Source organism: Aythya fuligula, chromosome 4 (assembly GCF_009819795.1).
Source record: "Aythya fuligula isolate bAytFul2 chromosome 4, bAytFul2.pri, whole genome shotgun sequence".
Taxonomy (NCBI): domain Eukaryota; kingdom Metazoa; phylum Chordata; class Aves; order Anseriformes; family Anatidae; genus Aythya; species Aythya fuligula.
The window spans coordinates 19852406-19871757 of NC_045562.1; the positions used below are offsets into that span (position 1 = coordinate 19852406).

At 36.4% G+C, this 19352-nt stretch overlaps 1 protein-coding gene across 1 annotated transcript in view; it reads left to right on the forward strand.

Annotated features, from left to right (window-relative positions):
• Positions 1 to 589: 589 nt before the first annotated feature.
• The window catches only part of SORBS2 (sorbin and SH3 domain containing 2), a 132309-nt gene continuing 113546 nt past the window's right edge, over positions 590 to 19352 (forward strand). The window contains exon 1 of the mRNA XM_032186140.1: positions 590 to 681. The gene's annotated coding sequence lies outside the window, so the exon portion shown is untranslated. The remainder of the gene's footprint in view (positions 682 to 19352) is intronic.

Below are 19352 nucleotides of genomic sequence, written 5' to 3' on the forward strand. Positions count from 1 at the left end.
CCAGTGGCTTCAAGCTTAGTCAACTGATTCATCTGCAGCCAGATATGATGCACTTAAATGCAAATAGAAGTCCATCCATCTCGGATGAGCCTCTCATTAAAGAAGGCAAAGCATCTTTAGAGACAACTAATTTCAAGATGTATTTTTCACATTTAAAAAAAAAAAAAAAAAAAAAAAAAAAGGTATGGTCATTCATTTCCTGAGCTACAGGTAATAGTCTTCAAGGCCTCATCTCTACTTTTAACAGAATTTTCCTTTTTCATCCACAAACTTGTTCCCTACTCTTTGTTTCTTTAAATAAAAACTTGGATAATGAACAAAGGGTTGGTGATGTGTTTTTTTGTTTGTTTGTTTTGTTTGTTTTTTTCCCTATGGATTTCCTGATTCTGTTTATGTATTTATTTATTTTGCTTGGGTTGGTAGACTGGTTCTTCACTTCTTCTGTATTGCATTTTCATTTTGATTGTAGGCAAGCCCACTGCTGCTGAAAATAGCTCAAATGTGCTTTGAACAGAAACATCTGCTAGCAGCTCAGTTTCTTTCTCTTTCTTTTGCAGACTCTTGCATGTGAGTTTAATTTCTTGAGAGAAATCTTCATAAAGGGCTAAATAAACAAGATCTACATATACAGAAAGTCCTTATTTCCTCTGCGCTAGAGACACAGCTAAACTTGTCTGTCTGGTAAGTCATATTTTTCTTAAAGGTTTGTCTTTCTTCCTGCCCTTATGACTTGCATTCTTGAGCTTTAATTAGTGTTCAGAGAAAACAACTTCTGTTTGCTAGTAGTTCTGCTGCATACTATATGTGTAGAATATACGTATAGAATTATGATGAAGTCTACAAACTGTGCTGCTTTTGCAAACTTCAAAACACTACCTTATGTTTCTGTAGAATGCTTTGGGTTAAGTGGATTTGTAATTCTTTAGCTGGTAGTTTGTTCTCAGTTCACTATAATGAAATCATTAAATGTCTTAAAGCAAAAATGGTAATTGTTCTTTCTTGAAATTACTTACCTGCTGGGATGTTCTGTATTTTGTGAATTAGCTTCAGACTCTTTATTACAATGTACATTCAGCATCAAGCCAGAGTTCAGAAATAAATGTTGCCAGTGATTCATTCATGTCTTATAGCTTGCAGGTTTCATCTTGTGTAGATATAATAGCTTCATGTTATTGCTACATTGTTGTTGCAACAGCATATTTTTTTGGTAATATTCACCTATGTCGTAGGATGGTAAGCATGGTTGTCAGTCATTCATTTTATAATATAATTCTGTAACAGTTCAATTCACGATATTGCAGGCTTAGTTTCTTGAGTTTTTGCCTCTACTGCTTGAAATATTTTTTTTTCCTTGGTTATAGAATTTTATCAGAGTACAACCCAAACAAAAGAATGTTGGTTTTGTAGTCTACCTTCTATTTTTATTCTTTACTGTGATTCAAGTGAAGAAAATCTTTGAAGAGCAAAAAATTTTTGCTCAGTGCTGTGGATTTAAGCAGTTGGCTAGCATTAAAGGGCAGCCTGTATATATCTAGTCAATCTAATCGTGCATAGTAGCCCTTTGGTTTACCACAATTATTGTGTACTTACTGCATGTCCTAGTTCTGCATAGTTCATTGGTCAGGCTTTGCTATAGCCCTAAAGTTAGTTCATTTCAAAAACATACTGAAAGCCAAGTCTTATATAAAAGCAGTTCTACATTTATTGCCAAGCAGTAGTTCTGCATTATATTTACATGAGGAGTGTGTGGGGGGGATATATACGTGTCAATGCTTTTACATAAAAATTGTTGGGAGGCAACGTTGTCCAATTGATTTACAATTTAGTAGGGGACTTTCCAGCTTAGTTTTGGACGAAAAAGGAAGCTCTGAAGTCTACATGCACATTTCATGTAGCATATAATTTTGTTAAAAATATAGAATTTTGTGTAAAAATCAGGAACTTGCTTTTACTATTCCTGAAAAATTGTTAAAGTCTGGTTTAGTTCATTACAGGAATGTTTTATTCTGATATGAGAATCAGGGATCTAAGTCTGCTTGCTGTTCCTTACAGCAGATATCGATAGTGTTATGTAGGTGTTCACCTGAAACCATAGGGCTTTTGGTACCAAGCACACTTCTGCTTCAAATGAGACAGTTTCTCTCCTTTTCCCTCTCATATTTAATTAACCTATATTTCTTCTGTTCTAAGATCTTCTCTGGTCCTGTCTTGCTCTCACACATGAAGCTGCTTCCTGATCCTGCAGATCAGTCACCCTGTCCTTGTGTTTCCTAAGTTCTTTCCACCACACTGTAGTGAACTAGTCTTACATGGATGTTTTTTCTATAAAAATAATTAATTAACTGAGACTTCTTAAGAATAAGCTGAATCTTCCAAAGGAACTTAGAACACTTCAGAGGCCATGCTGTAGTTACCAACTAAGTGCATATTTGTTTTGGGGAGCAATGCAGAAATTTGAGATACCTTAACAAGTCCAAAAGACATAGTTGGAGGAGAACTTACTAGAAATTAGTCTGCGTAATAGACAAAATATTTAAGAAATATTTTCAATTAAAAACAGTGCTTAAATTATATTAATTAAGGGCCCAGGGTTGTCTATGAATGGTAATTTTTAAATTCATGTAACTTTAAAGTTACTGTATAAAACCACGTTTTTGTTTGGCATTTAACTTTTGACTGAGTAACAAAATTGACTTACAAGAGCTTGTAGCAGACATGCTGACACAACCCAAATTTTAGTTGAGGAACTTGGCACTAAATTCCAGCTAAAGAGAGGAAGTCTCAGGAGAGTGGTGGAATTTCTTTCTTTGTGCAAGTATACCTCTGCATTCATGGGGAGCGAACAGTAACATTTTGTGCAAGTTTCTGCTTTGGACAGTGTGTCTTTGTTCACTTTCCAAAGGTGGTGTCAAATACATTAAAAAAAAAAAAAATGCAAATACAAAAGTTTATTTAATGATATGTTCCCAAGGAAACCTTTAAATCTGTAATGGCCTAGCACTGTTATTTGTAGTTCTTTGTGTATGAAGAATAAAAGCTCGCTTGGAACAATTTAGATTACATAAATAAATGTGCTCTCTCCTTATTGTTTTTGTAAGCTTAAATAGAGGGATGGGAGGTAAATGTATATATAAGCTTTTTATGGTGTACTTATTTGATCAAAGAATGTCTCAGAAAATGTTTCCTTCTTGCCAGTATAGAAGTTTTCCTAACAATGCACAATTTTACTGAGCTGTTACTTTAAGAAACAGTAGATCTCGATAGCTTGTCTGTCTTGTTGATAAAGATCTTAAATTAATATACTGTTCATTCATAATGTGTAAATGTCAGTTCCACTGAGTGGTCTACATTCAGTTCATTTATTAATGACGGTAGGGTTTTAGGGTGTCTGATTTGCACAAATTCTGATCCACGAGCAGAATTTCAAAGTGATATATGTTCAAACTGCATGGATTTAATATGCTGGAGAAGAAGAAGGTGCTTTGAAAATTGGAGAGCAAGATTTGATGATAGAGGAAACCAATCTGAATGAAAGGGCCATCATGCAAATGCCTCATCCTTGTGTTGTCTCTGATTGGAGATACATTGCTATGGATGCACTTGAGAGCATGCATATGCTGGTGTGAAAACCAGGAGTTGTTTCTCCACTGGGCTTACGCAGTCTTGTACTATTCTGAGATGGCAATATATAACTCTCGTAAAGGTTCATCATGATGTGATTCTGTGTCTAATTCATTGTTATAAAAGGGTGTGATTTTGGTGGCATCCTGGCACATTGGTTGTTTCCTATCTGGGGGGGGGGGAAGGGGGAGTTGAGGGGGGAACTAATAATAATGTGGCATTCCTCTTTGTTTACTTAGGCTGTGCACTGACCTTTTTATAGACCTAAGTGAACTAGGAAGCAGCAGGATTCTGGATTATCACAGTAGTGATAGCCTTTGCCTTATCATTATTGACCTGTGGGTTGGGGAAGATGGTAAAATTAATCTCTTCTTAAATGTAGCAACTTCTTAATTAAATGTAGCAATAAGCATCTTGTATCAGGGTTACTAATTTTAACTTTACTAATTTTAACTTTAACAAGCTTAACCTTTCTAAAAAATGGCCTTTTGAGATGAACATTTTTTAGATTCTGCAACCTCAAGTATCCATTTTCCATCTTAAAAAGAAAAGTAGTTGTCAGTGAAAAACAGATATTTTTGCATATAAACCACACAGGAGTAGGTTAATTTTCAGTTCTGCCTCAAGCGTTCAGTTTTATTTGACTAATTTGTGTTTGAGTTTGAAAAGTTGATTTGGTAATAGTGGAGTTGCATGGTACATAGGAGAGAATATCACTGTTTGGCCACCTGTGCACTTGTACTACAAAGAGAAAACCATGCTTATACACTGTCTGTTCCTAAGTAAGCACTTAACCATACGTCTAGTAAGTATGCTTTAATCTGTTTTCAGAGTGGCTCACATAAGACATTACCTGCTTATGTTTGTGTGTAAGGCTGCATTTGTCTCTGTATATTAGTGGCTTAAGAATTAGTACGTTTCATTAGTGGCTTACGTCCCTAAATGTTTAATGCTGTTTAGAAGGCTACATCGTCTTTATTACTGGAGGCAACTTGAGCACTTAGGCTGCTTCGACATTTGAGATTGCTAATCACTTGTTCCACAGAAAGGTTTTTTCTTCCCCATTAAAATCATTTAGTAGAAATGCTGCTGCTTAAGAAAAAATTAAAAAAAAAAAAAAAAAAAAATCATACTGGAAAAAAATATCTAACCACCAGTAAAGAAGACTCTTAACATGCGTGTCTTACCTAATCTGTGCAAATTATAATAATCAAAAAAAAAAAAAAAAGTGACAAAGGTAGCAGTGGTTCCGTCCCTGTGAAGCTGAAAGTGAAATCTGCAAGTTAACATACAAGAAGCCTCCTCTTTGGAAGTGCTCCATGAGGAACACATGTATAGGATTCCTGTGCTTGTATGATTCTTCTCAATAGGCCTAAAATAACAGTTCTGCTGCATCTTGCAGCACCTCTTCTCTCAGTTATGCGTGACCCTAAAACTCTGTCACTGGATCTTCTGGAAAGCAGCAGATCTCTTCTCTGCAAGTTGGAGAGTTAAAAATCAAAGGACGTAGAAGATAGAACAGCAGAGAAAATAGGCTTCTTATCTTATTTGCTCCCTGGGAGAAAAGGAAGCAGAGGAGGCAAGAAAAAGAAGATAAGCCATGTTGCTCTTGTGAGGGGATTTACCTGAAGAATAGCTAATTTGGAGAGCCAGTTCCTCTCTGTAGGTAAAAGTCTTTCAGTGCAGTCAAGGTGAGTTTCTATCAGTAGGAGGACTTTTTTCAATGGTTTTTATAGCCTTCGTTATATAGAATTATCTAGCTGATCTTTCCATAGTGGTTGTGGAATATAGGTAGTACTAACTCACTGTCAGAACTCCATTGGCTCTCCAAATGGCATACAGTCCCATTTTGGTTCCTACTTCCCATTCAGGCCATGCACTGAACAAAGCTTTCCAGTATTGAAGAGGAGGCTGATGGCTGATTTTTTGGAATATTACAGCTCTGACCTTTTAACTCTTTAACAGCTGAAATGTGAGAGTAAAACTTTTTAAGGACTTTTGTTTTAAAATGAGGAAATGAAATGAGTATGTTTTAAAACAACGACAAACAAAACTTAGAGATATTATGTCTGAGAGTCTGGAACATTCTGGAACATTCTTGTGTACTCAAAGACTACTGCCTCTGTCAGAAACAGTGGTTAGACCTGGCCTTAGACTTCTGGAAGCAGCATTCAGCTAGCGTTGAATGTTTTTAAGAAGCTTTTTTTTTTTTTTTTTTTTTTTTTTTTTTTAATTTTCTGCAGGCAGATTCGTGGAAGCCTAACTGCAGTGTAAGACCTGAATATTTAAAGCTAGATCACTTCATACTGATATCTCTTGGAGTAGCTAACAGTAAAACATTCATACAGAGCATTTTACAGCAATCTTTGCATGAAATGAAAGATGCCTTAGTAAAATTGAGCAAGTGTACCATGTAATCTACTGTTTGAACTGGAATTCAGTTTTATCCTCTCAAGGATGATGCTTTGATTCTTCTGAAAAAAATATAAAAATCTAAAGCTCAAAAATGTAACTAGGTAAACATGTAATTCCTAGGGAATGTATAAACGTGCTGCACATGGGAAGTACTGAATTACTTCAAACTCTAGAACTGGATGCCCTGTGAAGTTTGTGAATGCTAGTGGCAAAGGTTGCTATACACAGCTCTCCCCACCAGACTGGACTTCCCTCCTTTATGTAAATAGGATAAACATAAATCTACTGACTTGGAAATAATTGTGTGGCTTATCGGTCTGTAGCAGCTGACTGCATGGTGGTTTTCTAGCAAAACAGTTAAGTGACAGGCGGCAGGTCAGCATGATGTTGATCTGTCATCCTGTGATCTTGGAAGATTTGTCCAAATTACTTACAATGCCTAGACTTCTGTAGCAAGGTGTGCCAAATAATTGCTTGTAAAACCAAATGATTAATCAAGAAACACTTATCTATGCAGATATGTGATTATATATTTATATATATACACAATATTTTGCTTATATATATATATTTTGCTTAATATATATTGCTTATATATCAGCAATAACAAATGGCTAGAATAGCTGAAATGAAACAGGAACTGACTTCTCATCAGGCTTTGAACAAAACTGGTCAACTTGGCAGAAGTGCCAAAATACATTTTTGAACTAATTTTTGAAGTTTATACTTAGCAATAATATATGCTTGACCAAAAAGTTTATTAGAGTTGGATGACTGTTTCTAGTGGAAATCTAGGCTCCCTTGAGTAAATCTTTTACAGGCCAGCAAATACAACAGTAAGTTTGAAAGGTGTTTGAGTCAGCTGGTTGAACTGCTTCTTACAAAATGTTTATTCATTGAATAATAACTTGTCTGGCAATTATCTGGAAAACCAGAATGGCCCTGGACAAAGGTTGTTCTCATCTGTAATGCTATTGAACTGTCACAAACAGCTGCTACTATGCATCTGTAGAATACTCTTGAGTAGATAATGTAATAAATTTCTACCTGTCTGGTCAGTTATTTTAAATCTTACTCACCTGTTTTGTATAAACTCAAAATACTATCTATAAGTTTTTGCATAAATTGCCGCATGTAGAGTGAGGGAGTTTAAAAACTGATCAGAGGGTTCTACATTTTGCTTTTCTTTTGAGGTTTCTGGATTTATTTTTTGTTTGTTTGTTTTTGTGGTCAAATATGTCTTCCTTGATCAAATGCTTCTTGACAAGCAGAAATGAGGCAAGCTTTAAAATGATTATTTCTTTCTGCAGAGATCATCTTTTCCATCTTTATATGACCATGGTAATATTGGAATGAACCATTTAGTAAACTTAGAAGCCTGGATCTTCCTTAAGTAATACTTCTGATTCTGGCACAGTAGACACTGAAAGATGTTGAAAGTTTTCCTTGTGCTTGTTGAGCTCTTAAACTGTTTTTAATTTCCTCCCCTTTTCAGTTTCATACTTGCTCTTATACTTCCATTCAAATTGAATAAAGCCTCTATATCCAAGTGAGTTATGCACGGTAACAATAGACTGTGTTCTACAATGAACAGAAGAGGAAATCTCAACAGAATGAAAACACAGCACCCTACATTAAGTGCACGCACCTTATCTATACATTGCTTTTTGACAGCCTTTCTGTGTGTAAATCTTCTCTTTTTCTTTTCCTTTTGTAACTACAGTATCTCAAGCAGACATGTTTAATATATAGTTCTGTTTGTTGCTCTCACTACATAATTTCACGATTGAGAATACTTTTCATGTTCCATGGAGTGTTACACACTAATTGTTAACACTGGTGAATTCCTTTCTAATTCCTTTCTGAAAACTCACAGCAGTAGCTGCCTTAAGTGAGGGGAAAAAAATGATTGCATGGATTAACGTTTCATTAAATTCTGTAATGAGCAACTATGATTGTATCTCCTACATGCACTAAATCAGTGGAAATGCATTGATTCTGGCATACTTGCATACGTATCCGAGTGAAACAGAAACTTCCATATACCCATATCAGTATGACAATGATAGAAATTATTCTTGGAAGTTTGGAATATGTAATTGTCTGTTGCTGCTATAAAAGTGATGAACAAAGAAAACTGGTTTGGCACTGTTGGACAGTGCCAAGCATAATGAAGTGGTGGTGGTAACCCTGGCACTGAGAGAGCTCCAAGTCAATACATAGATTCCTAGCGTAACCACACAGATCAGTGTCCTGCTTTGGGCAAGTGGAGAAAAAAACGAGCTCAAAGTTCAGTGTAAGACAATTCAATTAGACCCTGGTAGCTGGCTTGGCCCTTCATATATAGCTGTGCTATTAACACAAATTTTGCTATTAATACAAATTGTGATATGCCAAACCTTAGTTTTTTTTCAGTCAGTTCTATGATAGCTTGTTACATTTTACTGCTGTTATTGGCTACATGTCATTGCCTTTCACACTGATCCAGATAAGAATCACCATGATTATTTTCTGTATAAATTGTTTATACTTCAGTTACAGTAGAATAGCTTAATTCAACATAGAAGCAAGGAAAGACAAAAACATGTTATTTTGAACTAGAAACTAAGGGAATTACTAGCCATACATTGCATCTTTTTAATTTTTTTAAAAATACACATATTTAATTTTGACTGTAAATAATCTGTGGGGAAGCAATCAGGTCAAAATAGCATACACATGCCTAGTTTGCTAGTTCCAGTCTAATTCAGGCAAGTCATGATCATAAATTGTTACCATAGCATAGCAGTTTGGTCTATATGAAGTCAGTTAAAGGCTTTAGTCAACCTGACACAAGCACTTCTGTGCTGGCACAACAGTGTCTCCTGAGTTGAGACCTCATGGTATTCAAGTCTGGCCATGGCCTCTTCTGTGTCTGGAACAAGCAAGGAATTTGAACTACTGTGTTTCTTGGTCCCTGCAGGCTAAGCACAAGGTATATTTATCAAGTGAAGCTGGGATGTTTTTGTTTTCACTATTCATTCCATTATGTTGCATAAATTCAGTACTTTATTTTTTCTAGGCAACGTATGAAGCTGAATTGCATTTCAAAATCTGAGCGTTCATTTACAAGACACTGGTGTGACTGAGTAAGGCTTCACACTGTATTTGCATGATTATGAGAGGTGTAGCTACAGTCAGAATACAGAGAATTAAGCTGATGGATGTCTCATATCTCGAGATCTGCAAGATTTAACGATCTTTTAAACTATGTGTCTTTTGGATTTTTGTACATAGTTTTTTTGGGTTTTATGACCATAATGAGTTGCATGAGAATTGCATCTGATTTCTGAATTAGGGCCTAGATTTAGATACGGGTATGGATTTAAGGGAAGAGGAAAAAGTCAACAAGCTAAAACAGCAACAAAAAATCAATTTCCCCATTAAAAAAATGAGTTTATCTGGACACTTCAGGCTGCTCATCAAATACGTTTTTAGAATGTTGCCTTGATTTCTGCAATAGATATAAAACTGACAGTCAAATACAAAGGTTTTTTTGCTGTTTTTCATACTTTTTAATGGACTCCAGAACTTGATAACCTTTGCTGAAAATAACTTTTGACTAGCTGGAGCCATAACAAGACAAAACTATGTGAGGGCATGTGGTGAAGGCTCAGCTGCTTGGACTGTGTTTATCATTCCATGGCTATGATAGCTAGAGAAACAGAGGAAATAAAAAATCAGTCATGGAGGTGAAATGTTAAACTAAAAATAATATTCCATAAACTGTGATATTTTTCCAACTGTTAATGAACTTCAGGAAAATTTCCAATAGTAAAATATCATTATTTAAATGCAGACTGTATTTGCTCATCAATAGTGATGGTGCCTATTCCAGAATAGTTACTTTGGTTTTTCCCCGTGCTTATGATGAGGGCCATGGGAGGTCAAACTAGGTCTCTAGCATTTTTCAGTCCAGGGTCAAGTCAGGGCCTGAACTTCTGCATTGATTGAGTTTATTTTTCTGAAAATTTTTGCTATATATGGTGGACATGGTATCTCATCTCTGAAGGAATTTGTCAGGTGCTTCAGAGATACTTGGCTGAAGAGAGTCGACTACAAACTAAACTTTCAGAGCTTTCAAATGCATCATTCTCATAGCTGCACTATTCCAGTTTTCTGTCATATCTGTGTATTATGCCACAGGTACCCTTGACAGTTTGAAAAAGCTCATTACTTCATCAACAGTATCCTCTTTCATATCCACACATACTTAATACTAGGAATTAGAGTAGTCTTTGGGAATTTGTTGTGTTTTGACTAGGCAGCACACCCAAACTTCTTGCTAACTGCTAACGCTACAACTTTAAATTAACTTTTACATTGGACCTTATTTGCTAACTTGCTAGTGTTTCTTGTATATAAAACTGTAGAGATTGGGAGTAGCTTTGCACCAATGACACGTCAAATGAAATGACACAATGAGGGAAATGGACTTTAAAACTGGTACCATTTGGGACTTCATATTGCCCTTTTCATATGGAGTATAGTGTTTGTAATAAATGCTTAGACCATTCTTCTTTGGAAGTATTAGGAAGATTTTTCTCTTATGTATAGCTGAGTAATATAGCTTGTCCCCATTCTTAATGCCAGGATTTATTTAAATACCTTCATTATACCTTTGTGCCCATTTCCCAATCTCCTCCTTTTGCTTTTATATAGTACAAGGAATATTATTGAAGTCAGCAAGATCAGCATAAAGGTTGTATAGCTAAGAGCAAAATTAGACCAGATATGTGTTGAACATTGTGGTAATAGCTAAAGATACTGTTAACAAACTATTCCTCCCATTTCTGCATGTTAGTTTATGCAGTTTCTTGATCTTAGCAGAATTCAACATAATCCAAGCAAGGAAAAAAATTTAGATTGAGGCCAGCATCTTGACTTTATGATGGAAATGTTATCAATTTAACTATGTGCATAAATTGCCTACAATAATTGCAGTTTTGTGACATTTCTTTCCCATGAATCATTATTATATTCAGGAACGCTTATAGTGAACAGGACAGATGTCTTCCCAGCTATGTTTTTGTTCCTTTTCCAAAGTGCTTGTTCATTATACATCTGTGATTGTGGTTAAAAGTAACAAAGCTGTAGAAACAATTGGAAAATCTGAGTTTCCTAACAGCAGTAGAGAGTTATCATCCATGCATGTTAATGAACTTGATCTGCTTTACATCTTACCTATACATACACTATATATTCACAATATAACTTGTGAAACAAAACACTGTCCAGTTTTGCCATTTTCATATTGCAAATATTTTTATTTCAAAAGAATACCACTGATTTACTGGGGAATGTGTAAATCTAAGGAAAGAGTGATAGATAATACATCAGGCTGATCTTTTCGGTCTCATTGCTACGTTTTTAAACCAAAGTAGGCACTTAGATCTAGCAGTGACCTGAAGGTAGGCTTTAGCTTTCTGGAATCCTTAATTTGAAAATAACTTGAAAAATATAACTTGAAAAAAGGTATAACTTGAAAAAGATACTTCAACCATACTGCTGGAACAGTATGAATCGTAATGTTTTTATGGGGTATTTTTCCACTGCTTCATTACAGCAGGTGAGCAGAAAATTATCTATCCAGATGACTCAGCTCTGCTTCAGAGGATCTTCAGCTCTAGAACCATCATATTACTTTGATACTGTGTAAACACCAGGTGATGATAGGAGTTGGTCACCTTTTTTATTATTTGCTTAAAGTTGTAAGCTACAATGTTACATTAGAATATCTTATAAATTTTTCAGACTATTTGGGCTGGACCTGGTATCATTTGGAATATTAAGGAACGCTGTCTTTGAGAACTGTTCAGTTCTATATCAGTGTGAAGCATCTTGTGTAGCTAGCTGGTTTTCCTTCCAAGGCTTCCTTAACTTGGCTGCTCTTTGGAATGAAGAAGTCCTCCTGACCTAGTCAGAAAGACTGACACTGATGGCTGACACCAACATCTCAGACGAACACTGCTTGCTGTCTGAGTAGTTGCTGGCTTCAGTTATGTCAGCACATCAGGCTAGGGATATAGTGAATGCTCTCTGCAAATGTTCACCTTGAATATGAAGTCCATGTGAAATGCAGGCCAACTATCCCTACGTTTTTGTAATCAATTTTAAGTCAGTATAACACTTAACGAAGTGAAAATGTACAAAAACAGGTGTTAGTTTTTGGTCTTGCTTGCAGGGTTGACTTTCATCTGGACCAGTAGTTGAACTCACCCCACATCAGTAGACCTGACACAAGCGAAGCAGAAGTGACAGAGAAAGCCTTTATCATAGGCTTTTCCTGTGATAAAAATGACTTTTTTGTTCGCTACTTTCACCATTAATACTACCGTAGTAGTTTCAAATCAGTAGTCTTAACCATATTTATACTACATGGAGACTTCACTGTAAAAATCCTCAGAGATGTACAATTTAACGGAGTCTGCATCATCAGGAATAAAAATTAGATTCTAGATTCTAGTTTGTGGGTTTTTTTTTGTTTGTTTGTTTTGTAAACACTCTGTATCATTAACTTTTATAGCAGAAGTTCAGGGTGTTATTTCCAAATGCTAACTCTAGTCTGCTTGGGTTGTCCCCCTAGGTAGCTAATTTAACATGTGAATGAGCAGCGTTGTCAAAGGGCCAGCTGGGTTCTGATGTTTGCCTGTGGTTGTCCTCTGAAGACAGCTTTGTTGTTTTATTTCCAGAGAGGGAACAAAGCTGGGAATACTAGCTCTTCTCACCACAGGCGAGCCTTGAGTTACTTCCCTTTGTGCCACTGCATGGCCCATACAAACCTTCTTCTCCTTTTCCCTCAGAATGAGCAGATGATTTAAGTATTCAAAGGAATCACTGTTATGTGGTGTATGCTACCATGGCTGTTGTGCAGAAATTATCATGTTGGCCTGAGCCCAAGCAACCATGTGAGGTTAATGTATGCAATATGAAACTTCTTTGCACCTATACAAAATAATCTACTGGTGTGATTTACTGTCTGTTTCTTCACATCACTTAAGACATCTTCAATCTGAGATGCTGGGGGCAGGGTACTGCATGAGGTGCCTCGTGGCTGGTTTGTGGATCTGCAGCTTAACAGCGCGACCTGCCTTGTCCTTCCATTCCCATGTTTGGATGACCTGGGGACCAGAGCATGTCATGGGGGATATGCCCCAAACTTCAATATGTAGGTGCAGACAGTAATTTGGAGGCCAGGCTCTTGACTTTTCTTGAGCAAGTGAGAGAAGCTGAGGAACTTCATAGAAGTCCTTAATGACCTTCAGATAGTCTCAGAGTGGTTTAAAAAAAGAAAAACAAACAAACAAACAAAAGAGCCTGTCAGAGGATTTCATTTAGTTCTTCCCTGCCAGAGCAGTATCTGAATTTCTCTGCCCTTGCCTTGTTTCCTTCAAAATTTTCACTCTTCAATTTGAAAAGTAAGCATTCTTAACATCAATACTGTGCTTTATCAGTGAAAGTTGGGTTTTCATATAATTTCACGCAGTATTTTGAATGTAGCTTGTTTCAGGAACAAGTTTATAACCTGATTTCATTAGAAGTTATACTGCGCCAATTAAGCTGATGAATATAGGCACTAGGATTGGAATGAGTGTCTGGGAGGGCAGACAGGTGCTTCTTCAGCACCTCTGCCAAAATGAGTCTTATTTAACTACCTTTTTTTTTTTTCTTTTAGTGGCAGATTTTTATTTTTTCCTCTGAAGGACTGTGTTTAAGGAAATACAGGAATAGTTTGTTTCACGTAGGGTGCTTTTATTCCTTTGCTCTCTTCAAGTGGGATCTGTTCGGGTGCTGATGACCTCTACTGCTTGACCTACACAAACAAAATCACCAGCACTACTCCTTTCTCTGCTTCAGCACAAGCAGCACAAGAGCAGTACACAGATAAAAGTAGTCACGCGGTACAGGATTACAGAGTCAATAAAAGCATACTGAAGTAACTAGAGAATTCCCCTGATATAAACCACATATTCCCACATTGTTAAAGTGCCCTGTTATTTCTGCAGCAACTGTAATTTGAGTGATCAAAGAGATAACTAGTGTTTAATATGAAGTGCCTTCTTTAAGCTGGTCAGGTGAACTGAGTGATCTCATGTGAAGAGGAAGGAAGAAAACCTGGTCTAGACAATAGTCATTTTACATCCCTGCACAGGAGAAATTAGTAGGCATATGGTAAGCCATGGGATATTCAGCACAGTAGGTAACTGGGATGATTGTCAGCTTTCCCAACCCCCTGAGCAGAGGTAAGTATCCATTTACTCTTCTGTCAAGGCAATTGTATTACTACCCCACATAGTAGGTTAGTTACAAGGCTGCTATTTAGTTGTAAATGCACTGGTTCTCATGCTGCTTCTGTAACAACATCGTTTTAGCTGGCTTTTGTATCAAATCGTAAAACAGGGCTATGCAAAAGCAATCTTTGGTGTGTAGTTTCTTGATAAATACCTGAGTAATGCAATAGCAGGTTTAATTGTTTTTCTAAAATGAATCACCACTGTGTCTTGTACCATCTTGAGGCGAAAAAATGGGTGAAATATGAAATTCAAAATACAGATGTGCAATTGCCAGGAAAAAAAAAAAAAGTGATAGCAGTATATTTGAAACCTGAATTAAATTTTACTCTGTAGCAAAAACTGGAAAATAAACAGATCCAAGTTACTGTTCTGATAATTTTACACTGGAGTTTTAAAAAGCCTACAGTCTTCCTAGAATATGATATCCAAAGTTTTTATGGATTTCTTGGAATTCTTTATACAAATCAGTTACATCAAAAATTGCTATGCTCCAACTTTGTACTATGATTTGTACATACAAGATTTGTACTATGCATACCAAATTTTCTTATTCATATTGATCACAGCAGAGTTTTCTACTACAGACTTCAATCCTGGTGAGTTTTAAAATGTGTGGTGCAACAGAATCACAGATTAATTTATGTTGGAAAAGACCTCCAAGATCATCAAGTCCAACCATTAACCTAGCACTGCCAAGTCTAAACTGTGTCCCTAAGCACTACATCTACACATCTTTTGAATACCTTCAGCGATGGTGACTCAACTATTTCCCTGGGCAGCCTGTTCCAATGCCTCACAACCCTTTCAGTGAAAATTTATTTCCTAAGATCCAACCTAAAATAAGCAGAGAATCTAGCATGTTATGCAGTAGGTAAAAGACAAGGTGAGCAATGACAGAAGAAAATACATACCTATCAAGGAAGAAAGTCAGAGACAAAAGATTCCTCCCTTAAGCTGAGTTGATAGAAGAACATAAGAATCTAAACCATTTATGTAAAGCAACACAAGCAAAAATAGGTACTTAAAACAAGTTTAATCTAACCATTCTAGGTTGTTTCACCAGGCATCTGCAGTAATTTTATTCTAATGCATGCATCTAGCAATTCTAGAAACAGCACGTTTCAGCAGGATTGCCAGTATCAGTTATTTAGCAAAAGGCAGTTAAAAAACTTCAAAATAAAAAAACCTTTAAAAAGAAAAAAAAAAATGAAATATTTAAACCTTCTGTATATGGAGCTAACCTAACTTCAGATAAGGGGACAACTGGAATGTATTTTCAAGCTTTTCCTAGATATTTCAAATCTAAACGCAGCTGAATTTTTCAGGTGGTACCAGGAGAGGAACAAAAGGTTATACTACAAAGGTATGATCGGTTGGACGAAAAGGTGTCAAATGTGCACAATTTGAAAGGTATAGGATTGAGTCCACAAGGTAGAAGATCTCTCTGGTAACACCAAAGCAGAACCAGAAGTCAGAGTGCATATGATGCTTCTCTCTTGGCACGACACCACTATGGAGTGGGTGTCAGGAGAAACTGTATCTAGGCAAGCGTGAAAATCCCTTCTGTTCTGGGCCCACCAATTAGTGCCAATTAAGATGCCTGTTCCTTTTTTTGAAAGCTAGGAAATAAGCTGTAGTCAGACAAATAATTTCCAGTATTTGAAAAACTGTGAATATTTTTTTAAAGCAGAGAAATATTGGTAATGGTTTAAAATCGAAGATGGTGAACCTGTGTGAGGTGTAAAATAACCATAAAGCAATAACCATGAGATAAACCTGATGCATGACAGAGTATTTCACTTGTTGCAGTATATCTGACTTTAAGGTATCAGAGCCGTCCTCAGGAAGCGTGCAAAGCAATATATTAACACTTATTTTGATAGAAAAGAACTTAATACCTTGGAATTTCTTTCCCCATTTCCATCTCTGGCAAGCAGTGTTGGCTTCCCTAAATTCTGTCTACCCAGCTTAGTTGGACAAATTTTCCAATGTTAATGGTAACTTTCCTGCTGATAAAGGGAAAACAAACAAACAAACAAATAGAATCTCTGCAAAACTGGAGCAAAGAATATCATTTTTAAAATGTTTTGCTTTTAAGGTAAATGCAACCAACTTACTTGTGCGATTGAAGAAATCTTTAAAATAAAAAACCTTCCTCATTTTCTGATTAAACAGAACATGGAAAATTACAAGTGAATGCTGAAATATAAGCATACAAACTCCAAAATTTCTTCATTAAAAATAATAATCTGGCAAAACAACTAACAATAACAAGCTGTCTCTTCAATTGTAAATGTTTAAGTGCATAGAATGTGCTGAGGGATGATTTTATGTACGAATACTTGGATTTCATTTCAAGCGTCCCAAGGATGCTGAGGGGCTTTTGATCATCAGTTAGACTATTTTGGTAGCAGGGATGTATCTAACACAGTCTTCATAAGTACATCATCATCTGTATAACTAACTTGCCCCTTTTAGAATCTCTTGATAGCAAATACACGTTTTTTCCATGTTCACATATCTTTAAACAGAACTCTCAAGTTCTCAGAATTTTGCTTTTAAATTGAGCAATGCACTAAGAAAAGTCAGCGAGGGTTAAAAAACCTTCTTGTTAGTCTGCAGTACTATCTCAAAGGCTGAAAAAAATCATTAGGTTCAATTAGGATCAAATATTTATTAAGCACTGGTAGATGAATCAAGTGTATTCAGTGATGAAGAAATTGTTTGTGGGTAATGTGCTGTAGTAGTAACATATGAGGCTCGCATGGTTGAATAAACCTGCACAGAGATTTTGTTTTCTTGTGGAATGTTTTTCATCGAAGTAGAGATTTTGTTTAATTAGTATGTCATGTTTTTGTCCTTATATACCTGAATAAAAATTTATTTTCAGGGTTATCCTAGTAAAATGAGAGCTCAAATTGCCTAAGGATATTATATCTCTTCATAAATTAAGTATCATTTGTCACCTTTAATAAATAGGAGTATGGGAAAATTGCTAAGTGAGATGATGTTTTGCACATGGAGATCTCATGTACTGCATCTTTAGTGTCAGATGTAGTAGTCCATGGTAATGAACAAAACAAGAAGCATCCAAGAATTCAAGCAAGAGAGCTAAATATACATTTAAACCTACAAATAGTGTAGGTTTTATTAATTAGAGTATATTGGCTAATTTCTGTCCTTTATCGTTAAGACATGTTTCTTCTTGCTTTACTGAAAGCAGTTTGCAGCAAGGAGGGTGTTGGTCTCTTCTCAAGTGACAAGCAATAGGACACGAGGAAATGGCCTCAAGTTGCACGAGGGAGGTTTAGATCGAATTTCAGGAAGAATTTATTTGTGAAACGGGTGGTCAAGCATTGAAATGGGCTGTCCAGGGAAGCGATGAATTCCCCGTCCCTGGAGGTATTTAAGAGATGCATGGACATGGCACTGGGGAATATAATTTAGTGATGGGACTCAGTAAGTCAGATTGATGGTTGTACTCGGTGATCTTGGAGGTCTTTTCTAGCCTAAATTATTCTGATTCTACTAGAAATTAGTCACTACTGGAAATAAAACCTTCTTCTATGACTTGAAAATATTACCTTGAATGTTTACAACACTGTTCTCTTCTTACTGAGGACTACAGTTATCACTCAAGTTCAGAATAGTCTTATTTTCAAGCTATGATGCTGTATTGCCTCTTTAGTAGAGACAAATAGGAAAAAAAAAATCAAGTGTGAAGACACAAGATGGTAGAAATAAGGTAAATGGAGAAAACGTCACAGCCAGCAGTGGTCTGGACTGACTTGTCAGCTGTAATGTTCTCTAGATATATTCTGAGGTTTTATCTTTGTTGCAAGATTTCAGAGGGAGGAACTGCAGTCTTTTTTTGCATGTGTAGAATCTTAATTCTAGAAATGTGCCTCTCGATTCATAGCAGTGAACAGTGATCATAGGACAACATGACTTCTTTTAGACAAGTTTCAAAATGCGGGCCAACCTTTGTCAAAAAAACAAGAAGCACTGCTCAAAGTAACTTGGTGTCTGTGAAAGAATTTATCCCAAAGAAATTATCTTTGCAGACTAATGAAGACAAAATTAAGCATTGCAGCCTGTGGCACCCCTTCAAAGCTCTAATTGAAAATGGAAGGTTTGGAATTGGGTCAGCTATTTGCTAGTTATATTGTAATGGTGCTTAGTATACTACTGAAGTTGTAGAAGGCGTTTACTTAGCCCTCTAAAATTGAGGAGCAGTAAAAGAAGAATAGTGTTTGAGAGTGGCCCAATGGCCATGTGTGCAGCGTGTTGATGGCCTTTCAGTTTTAATCTCTTAGTCGTCATTAAAAAGGTAACAGAGTGATTTCATCCCTGCTTCTAAAACGATGAGTTCAAAAATTAGAGCATCCGTGCATGAGATACTGAAATGCTAGCTGTTAAATTCTTCTCTGAGTAACATCTGTGTTTGTCTTTGTCAGCAGCCCACATTGATCAGTGCTTGTGGTGGCAACAGCAGGCCCATTCAGCATGTAGCAAGTGAGAAGAGACTGCAGTTTTTCAGGTTTAATAAAAGCACTGTAATGCAAGCCCTATCTTTAGATGGAACAAATGCATACACGCCCTTAGATATCTTCTCACTAGTTAAATGCTTTGTGTGGTCTGTTTGTGGCAGCAGCCTCACTGTCTGCATCCATATCTCTCAAATGCACACAATCTGGTAACTAATTTAGCACAAGGGCAGGCGTAATATTAGCATGAGGTGTTTGTAAGCAAGCCCAGACTAAAAATGCTTGACAGTGTTGGCACTGAGGGTTCTTTATGGCAATGAGGTGGTCATAGATACTCGAGAGACTCCAGTGCAGGTTTTGGTGTGGTGCTTTTCTTCCTGTTGAACACAATTCCTGAGTTCTTTCCAATTAATTATATTAACTCGCTCCTAGTGCACTAAGCTAGGGGCATTAAGACCTGCTCAGAACTAAACCAGGTCAGATAAGGTAACTGTTG